Below are 15,120 nucleotides of genomic sequence, written 5' to 3'. Positions count from 1 at the left end.
TGTCCCTGAAAATTCTGTTCTTTAAATTGGTAGGCATATTTGAACAGGCTCATAGTCATTTGCTCCCAGGATTTCTCTCCAGATATATCTTCTGTTTTCATGTAAACACTGGAAGAAAAAAAAAAAAAAAAAACACTGGAAGATGGCAGACCATTCTATTTCATTCCTTAGGGGGAAAAAATTCCCCCAGGCTTTGGCTGTCATCACCCCCTTCCTCTGCTGTTCTGATTTCAGCCACTTCTTCAAGGCTCCCCAATGACAGTTCTTTTTCAGGGAACCTCATTCAGAGGACCCCAGTCTGGAGAGATGTTCTATCTTTAGCAATTCTATATAACAATATGGTAGATAAATTTCTGAGATACGTATTCACAAACTGCAATGCAATATAGCTCTTTGGAAAATTTTCTTCAGAATAGTATGAGATTTGCCTCTGCCTTTAATAGAGAAAAGAATAGTTTGCTGAATATAATTGTGCTGAGACTATTTTATACCAACCTTTGTATAATTGATACATTTTTTAGTGGTTTTATAAATCAATTTCAAAAAAGTTTGAATTTCTGCCTTAATCATTTTTTTTTGTCTCTGTCACAGATTAAAACATTTTAGTCAGTAATGAGGAAGTCTCTGCTCCCTATCTTCTTTTCCTTAAGTATTCCCATGCTCATGGTGACACTACCATTCTCAACTTCTCTCTCAATACCGAAACACATTTCTTTCTCTATGACTTTGCACTCAGTATCCTTTCTATTTAGAATTCTCTCCCCACGGATGTTTCCTTCTGATTATTTATGTCTTAATTGAAATATCAGCTTAGAGAAATATTCCCTGACCATTTTAGGCTAAAATAACTCGCTAATTTCTTTCATTGCCTGGTTTTATCTTCTTCTTAGACCTTATCTTTCCTTCCCTCCTTCCTTCTCTTCTATTCTTTTTTTTTTTATACCCATGGATTGGAAGCTAATTGAAAAAAAGGGACCCCCTCCTATTCACCATTTTACTCTCAGCATCTAGAACCATGCTTAGTATATGATAAATACTTTAAAAATATTTGCTGAATAGCTGATGGACTGAATTCCTGACTCTGAATGATCCTGAGGGAGAAATAAGCCAATTATAAGCAAGCTTAACTTCTGATTAAACAGCTTTGGGAAGAACATGTTAAAGAGATAGAGGCCCGTCCTTAATGGATTTGTGTTTAGTGCATAGGGTGGAGTCTGGAAGCTCTATAATAGGGCTGAGTCAAGAAGGTCAGGAGAAGAAAGAAAAAAAAAGTTCAGGGGAGAGAAATACATCATTGAATATATTACCTGTAGAGGTAATGCTTTAAAACTTAACCCTTTGACTTCTCCTGTAGTATAACCTTTAGAGCTCCTATGAGTCATTGTCTATAGCACAAAGTAGACATTCTGTAAGTGTTTGCTGTTAGTAATATCAAAATGACTTTATGGGAAATAATGACTCTTTTAAATAGTGTTTCTTTGTGGATTTATGTGTGTGCATGTGTGGAGGTACGTGGGGGCATGCTTACAATCTACTAAAATTGTATAAAAGTCTCTCTTAGCTTGATTACAAACAAAAAACAGGCTCCAAACTAGATTTGGCCCAAAGTCCATATTTTGTCTACCTCTGATCAAGCTCATTTTTCAGTCCCTGAAATGAGATTACTCTCTTGGTAACTGAGTCTCACTTCTTGAATTTATAACCTCTTTGGTGTACCGATACCTTTTGGATTACCTGTTGCTCTATTCTTTTTTGTTCTAGAGTTCCTGTTCAATGACCTGCTTCATTCTTTTCTCATCTTCTCATTCTTGTCCTCCAGCTAATAAATATTGAAAGTTAAAATAGTGAACCATGTTTCTCAAAACTCAAGACTGTTGTTATTTTGCTGCCCTAGTGTGGCTTCCAAGTTTGGATTCTTTCAAATACAAGTAGATGAATTTGTCACTTATTGCATGCCTTCTCATTGTTAATATGTTTTTAGTTTCAGACAATTTTTCCTTTCTAATTTATGATCTTATTTTTTTTTCCTCAGTCTTTTGCCGGTGTGTGCCATGACATATGATCTTCATCTCTCCGCTATTAACATTGTTGCTATCTTGATATCATAAGGTTATTTTCCTTGGGACTATATTCCTTTTATAAACTTATTTTCTACTCTGATTGACCATTTCATCTCTATTTACAAATAAATTTAGATCTTATTTATCAAAAAATTAGTAAGCACACAATATTTCTCCCATTTACAAAGCCATGCCTTAAGTTCCCAATCAGCAACTTTCAATTCCAGCCAAAGTTCTCAAAAATATTGATGAGTATTAATGAATTCAAATGGATTAATTTATTTCCATCCTTCCATTATATCCAGTGATTCATTAATTTTGTGAATATGAAAACTACATTCTCATTCTGCCCCTACCGAGCCACTCTAAGACTTTAATCATTTCTTGCTCTGATTTTCCAAATCAGTGGATACTGATCAATTATTTAGATGTATCCATTAAAATTTTTTTAACATTTAAAATATCATACTAAAGATAAATTTATTAAAATAGTCAAGTAAAATAATTGCATGCTATATTGATTTTGGCTTTGTCATTTTATCATAATGAAGGAAAAAATAAGAGAAAATAACAGTATACATCTCATTATATTAGAAAAATTAAGAGAGTGCTGGTTAATCATCATGTGTGCCAAAAGCAATGAAATTTTATCCCAAAGCAGATAGCCTTAGCAAGATAACTTTGAGTTCTATTTTGAGGTAAAATAAAGATATTTCATATCATGTCCAAAATTTTACAAATTTTCTGTTGAATGGTAAATCTAAATGTGAAATAAAAAGAGGAATGCCATAAATTGTACAGTTCTGTGAATGTAAGTCTCTCTTACAATTTGTCTCATGTTAGAAAAAAATATGTTTTCACATTCAATATTACAATTATAATTAGGAAGTAAGTATATATCAGATTAGGATTTCCTTGAACATAACTTTAGAATGAATTATTTTCATTCTTTTGATAATTTGGCTTCATGCAAGTTAAAATTAGAGTGTTCCAATTCATGTTATTTTATAATAATATTAGAAAGTATGTTATGTGGAAATATATCATATAATTAGCAGCATTTTGAATGTAATGGTTGCTATTCAACTACCATTCTACTAATGATGAAATAGAGATTGATTTTATTTCACACCTCAGGATTTAATACAGACAGGTTATTTACACAGCAATTTTGACCTCATCAGAACCTGCCTTCTTTTGATGCCTAACAGCTTCAAGATACTTCATTTTAATGCCATGGTACTAAAACCGTGCTGTATTTTAGGAGATGTAAGAAATAATTTATTCATTCTCAATTTCTTAAGATCATATTTTGGATTACTTCTAAATGGAAGTAATTCAATCTGAAGCAAATTAGGATGTTAGGAGCTTTTTACCACTAACCTTCTAAAATGGGAAAAGAACTCTGTCAATGCAGATTTGCCATCAAACAAATTCCCTTTTGTCTGCAAAGCAATCAGTTACATAAGTAGTGATGCAACTTAAATTTTGTCGGATTATCATAGATTTTGAAGAATAACAAGAATGAAATTGTCAAGTATTAAATTTCCTTACAGATATACAGAAATCAGACTTATTCATAATTGAAACTCACACAACCAAAATTCTATTGTATATTCTCACAGGCTTTTTGAGAAGCATAAATGAAGTAATGCTTGAGAAGTTGCTTTGTAAACCATAAAACGCTGTAATAATAAAAAACATTATTAGTAATCTCTAGGAGAGAGATTTAGCAACTGAATTGCTAGAATGATTTTGAGTTTTTGTAAATGAAAATTGCATTAAGGACATAAACCTATTATCAATAAGGTTTTAACATCTGTTAAAATTTAAAAGCTGTATATCTTCTAAATAATGTGCTATTTTGCCTTACATTGTAGAGCACTGTGTATAAATAACTATATATACACAATTCTGGAAAAGGTGAATTATGAACTTTTTTGCAGAAAATTATTTTAAAAGGGAAATAAATCCAAAATCACAATTTTTTTATTTTTGGATAAATTTTATGTTATGTAATAATGGCTTTTCCTTACAAATTCTACTTGCCCTCTTCAAAAATATATACACAATATCTTTTTTCACAATTAACTGAAGCCTAGGTAAGATTGCCTTCATAATTAAAGTTAAGGACCTTATTATACTCACAAATATCTCACTATACTAGCTAAAGTAAGGCATAAAACTTATACAGTAGAGTGTAATCACACTTTATGATAAAAGGCAACTACCATACTTATCAAGCAAGCAGATGATTATTAGTTGGATTTAGATTTTAATGATAATTTAATAATGCTCTAAAAAAGTATATTCACTTATTATCTGATATTTATAAAGTGCACTCTTAAAGCTTCAGGCAATTTATCATATTTATCTAATAGTCACATACTCCAAAGCTTAATTTCCAAAAGACATTATACATTAAAGCAAACAGTTATATGTCTCTTAACATCCAAATTACCTTTGAGTTCCTCAATCCCCATAATTTCTTATAAAACATGTCTATATATACAAACATACACACATGTCAGTTGGACCTTTAAAGTACAATTATTCCTTTTTTTAAAAAAATGTTATGGTAATTTATTTTCCCCACTTATTAACTATACCCAAACATCATCTAATTTCTTACATTTTGTCTCTTATAATTCATACACAATATATGATACACTGATCATTAAAAGTCACTAGCTATAGAAAAAAATTTAGTAGTATCTAATCAAGCTATAGGCATTGCTATAGGCATTGACTATATGACTATATGCTATAGGCATTGACTCTTTGACCTAGTTATCCTGATTTGAGGAATTTATCCTGAAAGTACACCTTCACACATGTAAAATAGCACATACACAGGTTATTTACACAGTATTATCTGAAATCAGAATATTGAAAACCACTTAAGTGTCCATTCACAAGGCTCTGGTAAAACAAAACAAATTGAAAAATAGAAAAATATGAATTACCTACTAAATGAAAAATTTTTTTTTAAAGAAGGAGAAAGAGGAGAGGCAGAGGGAGAGAGAGAATCTTGAGTGCCCAGCATGGGGCCTAATGTAGGACTTGATCTCACAACCTTGAGATTATGCTCTGAACTAAAATCAAGAGTCAGATGCTTAACTGACTGAGCCACCCAGGTGCCCCAAGTAAGTGGAATTCTATTAAGCAGTTAAAATTGTGGAAGATCTCTATCACCTGATTCCCAGAAATAAACCCACACATATATGGTTAATTTGTGACAAAAGGGCCAAGAATCCATAATAAAGTATTGTCTCTTCAATCAATTATGTTGGGAAAACTGTACAACTACATGCAAAAAATGAAACTGGACCCCTTTCTTCCATCATACACAAAACTTAACTCAAAATGGATTAAAGACTTGAATGTTAAGACCTGAAACCATAAAACTCTTAGAAGAAAACAGATGGTACACTCTTTGGAACAACTCTTAGAGATGCTTGGGACGCCTGGGTGGCTCAGTGGTTGAGTATCTGCCCTCGGCTCAGGGCGTGATCCCAGAGTCCCGCATTGGGCTCCTTGCATGGAGCCTGCTTCTCCTTCTGCCTATGTCTCTGTCTCTCTCTGTGTCTCTTGTGAATAAAGGAATTAAATCTTTAAAATTAAAAAGATAACCTCTTAGTGATGCTTTCTTGTATCTAACACCAAAAAAAGCAAAACTAATAATAATAATAATAATAATAATAATAATGAAAAAATAAAAGGCTTCTGCACAGCAAAAAAAAAAAAAATCAACAAAATAAAAGACAACTTACCGAATAGGAGAAAATATTTGCAAATCATATATTTGATAAAGGGCTAATATTCAAAATATATAAAGAACTTATAGAATTCAACAATAACAACAAGTATACAATCCAATTAAAGAATGGGCAGAGGTTCTGAAGAGACATTTTTCCCCAAAAGACATACAGATACCAATGGGTACGTGAAAAGATTCTCTACATTACTGATTATCAGGGAAATGTGAATCAAAGCCACAATGAGATATCATCTCATGCCTGTCAGAATGGATAATATCAAAAAGATAAGAAATAATAAATGCTTGTGAGGGTGTAAAGAAAAGTGAACACTTATGCTCTGTTGGTGGGATTGTAAATTGATGTAATCACTATGGAAAACAGTATGGAGTTTCCTCAAAAAATTGAAAATAGAAATACCAGATGATTCAACAATTCCATTTCTGGGTATTTATCTGAAAAAAAAAAAAACAGCTTCACTAGCTTAAAAAGCTATGTGCACCCCCCATGCTCATTGCAACATTATTTATAATATGAGGAAATGGAACCAATTTAAGTGTACACAGATGGATGAATGGATAAAGAAGACATGAGATGAATTTAAGAGGCCTTATTCAAAGGCATAAGGCCTTTGAAATAAGTCAGGTAGAGACAGACAAATAATTTATGACCTCTCTTGTATTGGAGTCTAGAAATAATAGTAATAAAAAGTTCATAGATACAGAAAACAGATTAGTGGGTGCAAGAGCAAAGTGGTGGGGTTAGGAGATATGGGTGATTTTTTGACAGGTGGTTAAATACATTGGATAAAACTTTTAAAAACTAACTCACTGGGCAGAGCTGATCAAATGGCCCTAGCTAACCACAGGCCTGCAGAGCAAATTCAAAGTCTAAAAGTAACAAATATTTGATGCAAGCAATAATGACAGCCATGCTGTCATTCTTTCTTTACCCTCTGTAAATAAATAAAAAACATTAGGAAGGACATGGATGGAGCTATAAAGTATTATGCTAAGTGAAATAAGTCAGAGAAAGAAAAATACCATATGATTTCACTCAGGTGTGGAATTTAGGAAACAAACAAATCAGCAAAGGAAAAAGAAAAGACAGAAAGAGGCAAACTAAATAACTGGGATACAGAGTTAAAGAAAACTGTATTACAATATTGATATGTAGATATATGATTATTTTCTCAAAAAATACAAAAAAAAGGCTAAAGCAGAAACTGAAGAAAAAATTGTTTATTTATTCTTTAAGATTTATTTATTCATTCACGAGAGACACACAGAGAGAGAAAGAGAGAGAGAGGCAGAGACACAGGCAGAGGGAGAAGCAGGCTCCTCAAGGGGAACCTGATGTGGAACTCGATCCCAGATCCCAGGATCACACCTGAGCCAAAGGCATATGCTTAAGCACTGAGCTACCCAGTTGTCCCCCAAAAATATGATTTAAAGAGATTGCATTACAGTGGAGTATAAAAGTTAGGTGTTACTCTGATTTTGTCTTTATTACCTGCTGAGTGTAGCCTTTTTATTAAAATGATTTCATTTATTTATTGAAGAGAGAGAGAGAGAACATGAGCAAGGAGGGGTGAGGAAAGGGAGAGAGAATCAGAAGCTGACTCTGCACTGAGCCCTGAGGCTCTATTCCGTGACAGAAAGATCATGACCTAAGCCAAAGCCAAGAGAAGGTTGCTGAACCAACTGTGGCCCCTAGGTGGCCTCTCCACCCCTTTTTAACAGTAAATTCTTTTCACAGGTATCTCTTCATACAATAGAAGGACAAAAAGCCTGCCAGGGAACCTTGAAACATTCTTAGTAGACTTGTTTTGTTATGATATTGGGGTAGTAATTCTGAAATTTTCTATTTGTATTATAGGATAGAGCAAATGTGTTTTGGCATTATGGGAATGAGATTCTTCACTATGAGAGAAGGGATATAAAAATATGGAATATGGGAGGTGTGAAAGGACTGTATGGTGTTGAATTTAAGTTATAAGGTTCAGTCTGAGCATATGAGTTTGTCACTGAATGGTTCCAGAGACATGAGACAATCTAACATCCAGTATTTCACTTTGGAATATCATTTCTACTAAAAAGAATCAAGGCTTCTTTAAAGAAGTAGTCAACTTGGGTCTGGAGAAGGAAAAAGTATAAAGTATAATACCTTAATGTGCAAGAAAGCACAAAGGTATTAGAAGGAAAGACAGACAAAAGAGAGAGAGAGAAAAGAGGAAGGGGAGAAAGAGTAGAAGAAGAGGAGGATGCGGAGGAGAGGGTGAGAGAGAAAGAAAAATTGAGATTTGTTTTTTTTCCAGTATCTATTAAATTTTGGATTTTCACAGGTTTTTTTTTTTTTTTGATTCTACACAGTTCTTAAGAGGATACCAAAGAATTTGTGAGTACCTGATGACATGCAAAAAGAAGGGAAGGGGCAATTCTTGATTTAGGGAAGTTTGCATATTGAATCTAAAAGTAATGACAAAACTAGAAAAGCAGTATTTTGCAATTGCCCAAGTAATTAGCTATTTTCAGCCAGAGTAACCAGTGGATGCTAAAATCACTCAGTAAAAATTTGTTAGGAAAAAGGATATTTCCTGCTCATAAACACAAGGAGAAATCACCAGAAGATTTCTCATCTCTTAATTACAAGTAGGGGGAAAACATATTTCTAGTGGATAAGTGTTGCAATGCAATCTTTTCCAAATGATCAGGCTTAGAATCACTAATTATTTAGCAAACTAATATTACAAAACTTCCGCTGAGATGCAATAGAAAGTATACAAGTAACATTATGTCACTTCGAAAAGTATTTAACTTGACTCTTAGTATGAACTAACAATCAGAAATTTGACACATTGGACATTTTGACATATCGTACGGGACTTGATTATGGTCTTTCAAAAATGTCAGTGTGATTATGGGGCACCTGAATGGCTCAGTTGGTTAAGCCTCTGCCTTTGGCTCAGGTCATGATCCAGGATCCTGAGATCAAGCCCACATTGGTGTTCCCGGCTCAGTGGGGAGCCCACTTCTTCCTCTCTCTCTGGCCCTTCCCTACTCTCTCTCTTTCAAATAAATAAATAAATAAATAAACAAACAAATAAATAAATAAACAAACAAACAAATATCTTTTTAAAAGATCTGTGTGATTTTAAAAATGCAGGAGATTATTTTACAGTAAAGGAGATTAAAATAGATGCCAACCAAATGTTACTGGTGATATTTAATTGGGTCCTCAGTCAAAAATATCCTCCCCGAAAACACTTTTTGTGGTATTTGAATAAAATCAAATTATGGATTTTAAAATAGATTATATTGTATTGTTGTCGATTATAATGTTAAATTTCTGGGTTGCAATAATTTTGTGGTAAGAGTTAATGAAAATGAGACAAACTGTTAACCTTTGATGATTCAAGGTAAGCATATATGAGTGTTCCTTCTACTACTTTTAGTTGTAAAACTCACAAAATAGAGCCTTTTGGAGATTTTTTTCATAGTATTTTTATAACTTGTCAATTATTTAATTGGTTAGTTTGGCTGATCAGTTTACCTGTATATTGTAAGTAAAGTCTTACAATATATATTGTAAGTTTTATGTGTAAAAACAAAATACATATACAAATAATTAATAAATAATAAAAGTTTATTTAAAATGTAAACTCGGGATGCTTGGGTGGCTCAGCAGTTGAGCATCTGCCTTCAGCTCAGTCCCAGGATCTGAGACTGAGTCCCACATCGGACTCCTTGCAGAGAGCCTGCTTCTCCCTCTGCCTGTGTCTCTGCCCCTCCCTCTATCTGTGCCTCATGAATAAATAAATAAGATCTAAAGAAATAAAAAAATTAAAAAAATAAAATGTAAACTCAACATAAATTTTCTCTGTTGCCATGGGAACTTGCTCAGCTTAAGGGTTGGGCATCACCAGACGCCAAAGTTAGAGAATAATGAATCCACCTTCTGAATCCATAAGATGAAGATGGACGTTGCACTTCATATGACCTAGCTGGATTGAGCCCCCCTTGTCTACAGGAGAACAGGGGAAACCTGTTCATCAGTGCACTCTTTGTTAAGTCTTTTTCTTCACCCTTTTTCTTTATTTCCTCACTTGTGAGTCCTAGAACCAGCTCCCTGATAAATTACTGACTCCTTGCCTCAGGCTCTGCTATTATTATTATTATTATTACTATTATTATTATTTCTAATACTTTATGTTGGAAATTATACACTTATCAATACTGAAATTATGTTGTTAAAATGAGAATGTCTATATAATAAGCCTATCTCCAATCCAAGCCAAATCCCATGGAGATAGAAGTTCTTGCAGAATTTCTGAGTGTAAAATTGGAGTGCTTTTCCTTCTTTTCCAGCTAGGACAATTTTGTCAAACTTGCTAATCAGAAACTCAGTGGTTATGAGTTTAGGCACATGTCAGCATGTTGGAACATTGTGATTATTATAGTAAAAATAAAATTATTTCTGTGTAAACTTTTATTACCTTCAATAAGTTTTATTTTTTTCTATCAAATTATCCACTTCAATTCTCCACATTTTTTCCTTGAATATATTTCACATATAGATTCTACATTTTCCCTAGCACTAAGCCATATAAAATTTTTCTAAGAAAACATTTTAGCAAAGCAGACTTCTATCAATAAAATAGAATAGCTATATTTCCAAATCAATTATTTGCCACTGTAATAGGATTCTTGCTAGAATTTTTTTTCTAATTTTTAAAAAAATACTTAATGCCTTCAGATATTCACTTTCATTAATATATACATGCAAAAGAAGTGAAAGTTTAAAACAATAAAGTGTTGGTGGACACATTTTAATCAAAAGGACAGAAGAAAAAGTATATCAAATATAATAAAAAATAATAATTAGTATGAAAAATTTGGCTCCATTTTTTAAGTCTTTTCTGTCTTTAATTATGGAAGAGAGAAAATGTTGATGCCTTGATGTAAGTCAAAGTAAAGCATTCATTGACATAAAAATATTTATTTTAAGTAAATTCAAATGTATTATAATTTTTTCCTTATCTACCCAAATTCTAGATATACAAATATTTACTTTACTCTTTTAGTCCATGACAATGCATATACATCTAGAGATGGTAGATAGAAAGTTTTTCCTTTGGCAGGAACCTGCGTGTTTAAAATTGGTGAGAGCCTTCAGATTTCAAACTTCCTTCAAGAAAAAGTAGGAAAAAAAGAGAAAAACATCAAGTCAGTAATAAAGCTTTCCTCCAAACTGCATGACCATTGTGAAGAAATATCTGTGAAAAAATCTGAGATGGGCAACATAAATTGCTTCTGGCTATCAAGGGAAAAAGAAAATTTGATGGTGCTGTAATCAAAATTTCCTCTTCTCCTATGGACAAAAAATATTAGCACTCTGCCAGTTTCCTTTCTACTCTTACACATCAAATAGGAAAAATAGATCATGAGAATATTCAAACTTTGTTTACTTTAATTCATACAAGTAATTTGTGCAAAATATCATAGCTTTCATTTCCATGGATCTTTCATTTTCTCTAGTAAAGTTTAAATTTTAAGGCTATGTTGTAAATTAAATTCTAATTAGTATATTTGAATATTTAAAGTACCTCCGACAGATTACATTTACAGGGAAAACAAAAAATATGTTTGAAGAATTGCTTATTTTATAACAATTATGAATTCTTATAATATCTTTATATATCCCTCAATGAATAAGATCAATTTCTGTAAATATTATTTAGAAATATTATATATTAGTAAATATACATTAGTAATAACATCCGTGTTTTAAAAAATGATGGCAGTAGAATATGTTCAATATTATAAGGTATTTTTTTATCCCCAAAAGCAGTATTTCTACACTTTGAGTAGATAATCTGCTTATATACTTTTTATCACAGTAAATTTAAAAGAAATCCAGAAAAGTACACTTCAGGAGTATAGAATAAAAAACAGATAGACATGTATTTTTAAATACACACCTTACACCCTTACTCAGACTTTTTGTTGTTTCAAGCCTCCATTCTTTAAAGAGTCAGGCCATTTTTCAGTCTCTAGACTGAGAAATTGAATGAGAAGGATTATGGAATATCACTTAAAGACTAAGACCTTTAGTAAACTAATTTGAAATTTAAAAATCCTGCCAAAATTTATATAATCAATTTTTTTTTCTCCCCAGTATAGAAAAGGACCACCATAAACAGCTAAGCAAGAGTGACAAATACCTATTTTTTATAATGCTGCTGGAGACTGGTAGTACAAGAAAAGATTTCAGTAAACGATTTCCCTCCTCACTACAGGCTGAATCCTGTCTGCTGTTCCCTCATAATATGATTCAACAGTATAGAAAGAAGTACCAGAAAATTAAGGAGGAAACCTACTGCCATTCTTCAACTCCTGACACATAGGTGGAAAGGGAAAATAGTGGCTTCAGCCACCAGTGTGTTTGAAAAATACACTTGGCCATGACTGAGAACTGATGTTATTGTGATAAAGAGTAAATAAAGGAGAGATAAAATGGGATATGGTAGAAAGGATACTAAAAGATACCTGGTCACTAAAGGGAAAAGTCATTTCTCAGATTCTGAAGCTAGAGAAATGCTTCTGAGCCAAGCAAAATAAAAAAATACAATGTTAATTTTAATAGTATAACTTTTTAATAGTATAATTTTTCATGGGTCATGTGGAATCTGGTCCATTCACAACTTTTACTTGTAATTGTTTTTCTCAACTTTAAACATCTCAAATATATATATATATATATATATATATATATATATATATATATATACATATATGTATATATATATTTACATCTCAAATATATTACTCAGAATTTTATTCACAACTATTTGCTTTAAAACAGATGTTCTTTATACTACCTGTAAATGTTCTTATAATGACATTAAATATTTTACATGAAAAAAGCACAAAGGAAACCTTGTAAGCTGTATGAAATCTGCAACACTCATTAGTGCAATTTTCCATTGTATTGATTTAAAACTTTACAAGGCATTTTAATAAATATTATTCCTTTATTCCTCATGAGGTTTTTAGGCCAATTAACTGCACTTGTTGTTTCTTCTTTTCCATCCTGCATTTACTTTATCAAAATATCTCTAAAGAGTGGCTATTCCGTACCAGGCAGAGTGATAGGTTCTGTTGGTATAGTTTCTACCAGCAGGAAGACTTGCACTCTGTCTTGAAAAACAGACAGTTAACATGAAAAAACAATTCTAAAAGGTAAAATAGCCCTTTCCTATATCAATGTGGTCTCTAACAGAAAGTCATATTTATTTTCTTCACCTCCTGCCATTATCTCTCTTCCTCCTTTTCTACTTCCTCCTCCTCTGTTTCCTTCTCTCTCCTATTCCTCCGTCTGTCTTTGCCATTGAGATACAAATTCAATAAAAGCAGAGACCAAGTCTTTCTCTCTCTCTTTTTCTTTTTAAGATTTATTTATTTGAGAGAGAGAGAAAGAGCATGTGAGTCCATGAGTGGGGGGTGGGGGGGGATGGACAGAGGGAGAGAATCTTCAAGGTGACACCCTGTTGACCTGCAGGTGGGGCTTGATCCCATGACCCATGAGATCATGACCTGAGCCAAAATCAAGAGTCAGACACCCAACTAACTGAGCCACCTAGATGCCCCAATTTTTCTGATCCAATTACAAGAACTTTTGAGATTGTACATAGAGCCAGCTATTGATTTTTGGTATCTAGAAACCATAGTTATTCTTGGTCATTTTAACAACTCTATGAGTTGTGTACCTATGAGGTAGTAATAATATAAAATGAAGGAATCAAGTCTAGATTTAAACAGAAAGACGTCTTAAGTGTAAATAAATACAAATTCAAATCATGTGATGTAGTCATCTTTATAGGGATAAAAAGAGAAGATCATTTGTTTTGAAAATTACATATATTTACATATAATTCATATATATAAATTATATATATATAATATATATAAAATCAGACTGTGTGTATGTGTGTGTTTGTCTGTCTTCTCCTAAGAACCTCTGTCTTAATGATGTATTTCCTTCACCTTGCTATCTGCTCAGAGATTCATGACATTGTAGCACCAGTTGTCCTCAGGGGAGCCTTCCCTCTCACATCCATGCCAGTACACATTTGAGGCATCAATTCTCTTTCTTTCTCAAGCTTGTTTTTATTCTCACTCTATTTGTTTGGTTTTATTTCATTTAATGGCTAGCAACGAATTAAATAGTATGTTTTATAGTTGGTTTATAGTAAAACAGACCTCCAGAATATTTAGTCCTTCCCCACAATAAGTTGAACTTCTAACTCCCAGGACCTGGGAATGTGACCTTGTTTGGAAATAGGGGGGGATCTAATCCGGTATGACTGACACCCATATTAGAGGAAAAGAGAGACACGATGATGTAGTCACACATGCAGAATGCCAGGTGAAGTGACATGTCTACAAGCCAAGGAATGTCGATGATTGCCAGCAACGTCAGAAGCTAAGAGAAGAGCATAAAAGTTCCTCCCTTAGGGACTTGAGTGAGAGAGATCACGTCCCTGTGTTTAGATATCCAGCCTCCATAACTGAGAGAGAATGAATTCTGTTTTTTAAAGCTACCCAATTAGTGGTACATCTGTACAGAAGCCCCAGGAAACTATGACTGCTTAGCTCTAATATGTAAGTTAGTTAAAGTAGAATGAAAACATCTAAATTGGAAAACCAAGATGTTTCTGGACTCATATATTTAATCTAAAATTTGTGGGTGTGCAAAAAAAGTGTTAGTGGACTTGAGACTCTCCATATTCCTTTGCAAAGACCTGCTTGCAAAGTTGGCCCTTGTTGGCATTTGGGAACTGAGCTCTTGGGGTGTTCCCAGGCAATGTTTAACTGACAAAAGTGGCTCACTCTGCCTAGACAGGGTAAACAATATGGTTAATGGTGAATATAAGGTTTGTGCTGAACACCTGCTTTCCTTTAGGAATCTGGAGTTTTGGCACCTGCTAGGCAGAGGATGCCTTTGTGACCAGACCCCGGCAAAAACCTTGGCAGCTGAATCTCTAGCTAATGGGCTTCCATGAGTGTAGCTATTGTACATATGTTGCTGCATTTTTGTTGCTGGAAGAAAAGTTTGCTCTTTGCAACTCGTCGTGAGAGAGAGGAAACATAAGGAAGCTAAAACGTGGATTTCTCCACACTTCACCTATGTATTTTTCTCTTATGATTTGGATGTATATCTTTAAAATATCACCATAATAAATCCTAGCCATGCATATAGCTACATGGTGAATCCTTTGAATTTTTCTAGCAAATCTCGGA

The sequence above is a fragment of the Vulpes vulpes genome, chromosome 13 (assembly GCF_048418805.1).
Source record: "Vulpes vulpes isolate BD-2025 chromosome 13, VulVul3, whole genome shotgun sequence".
In the NCBI taxonomy this organism is placed as follows: domain Eukaryota; kingdom Metazoa; phylum Chordata; class Mammalia; order Carnivora; family Canidae; genus Vulpes; species Vulpes vulpes.
This window is presented reverse-complemented; position numbering follows the sequence as displayed.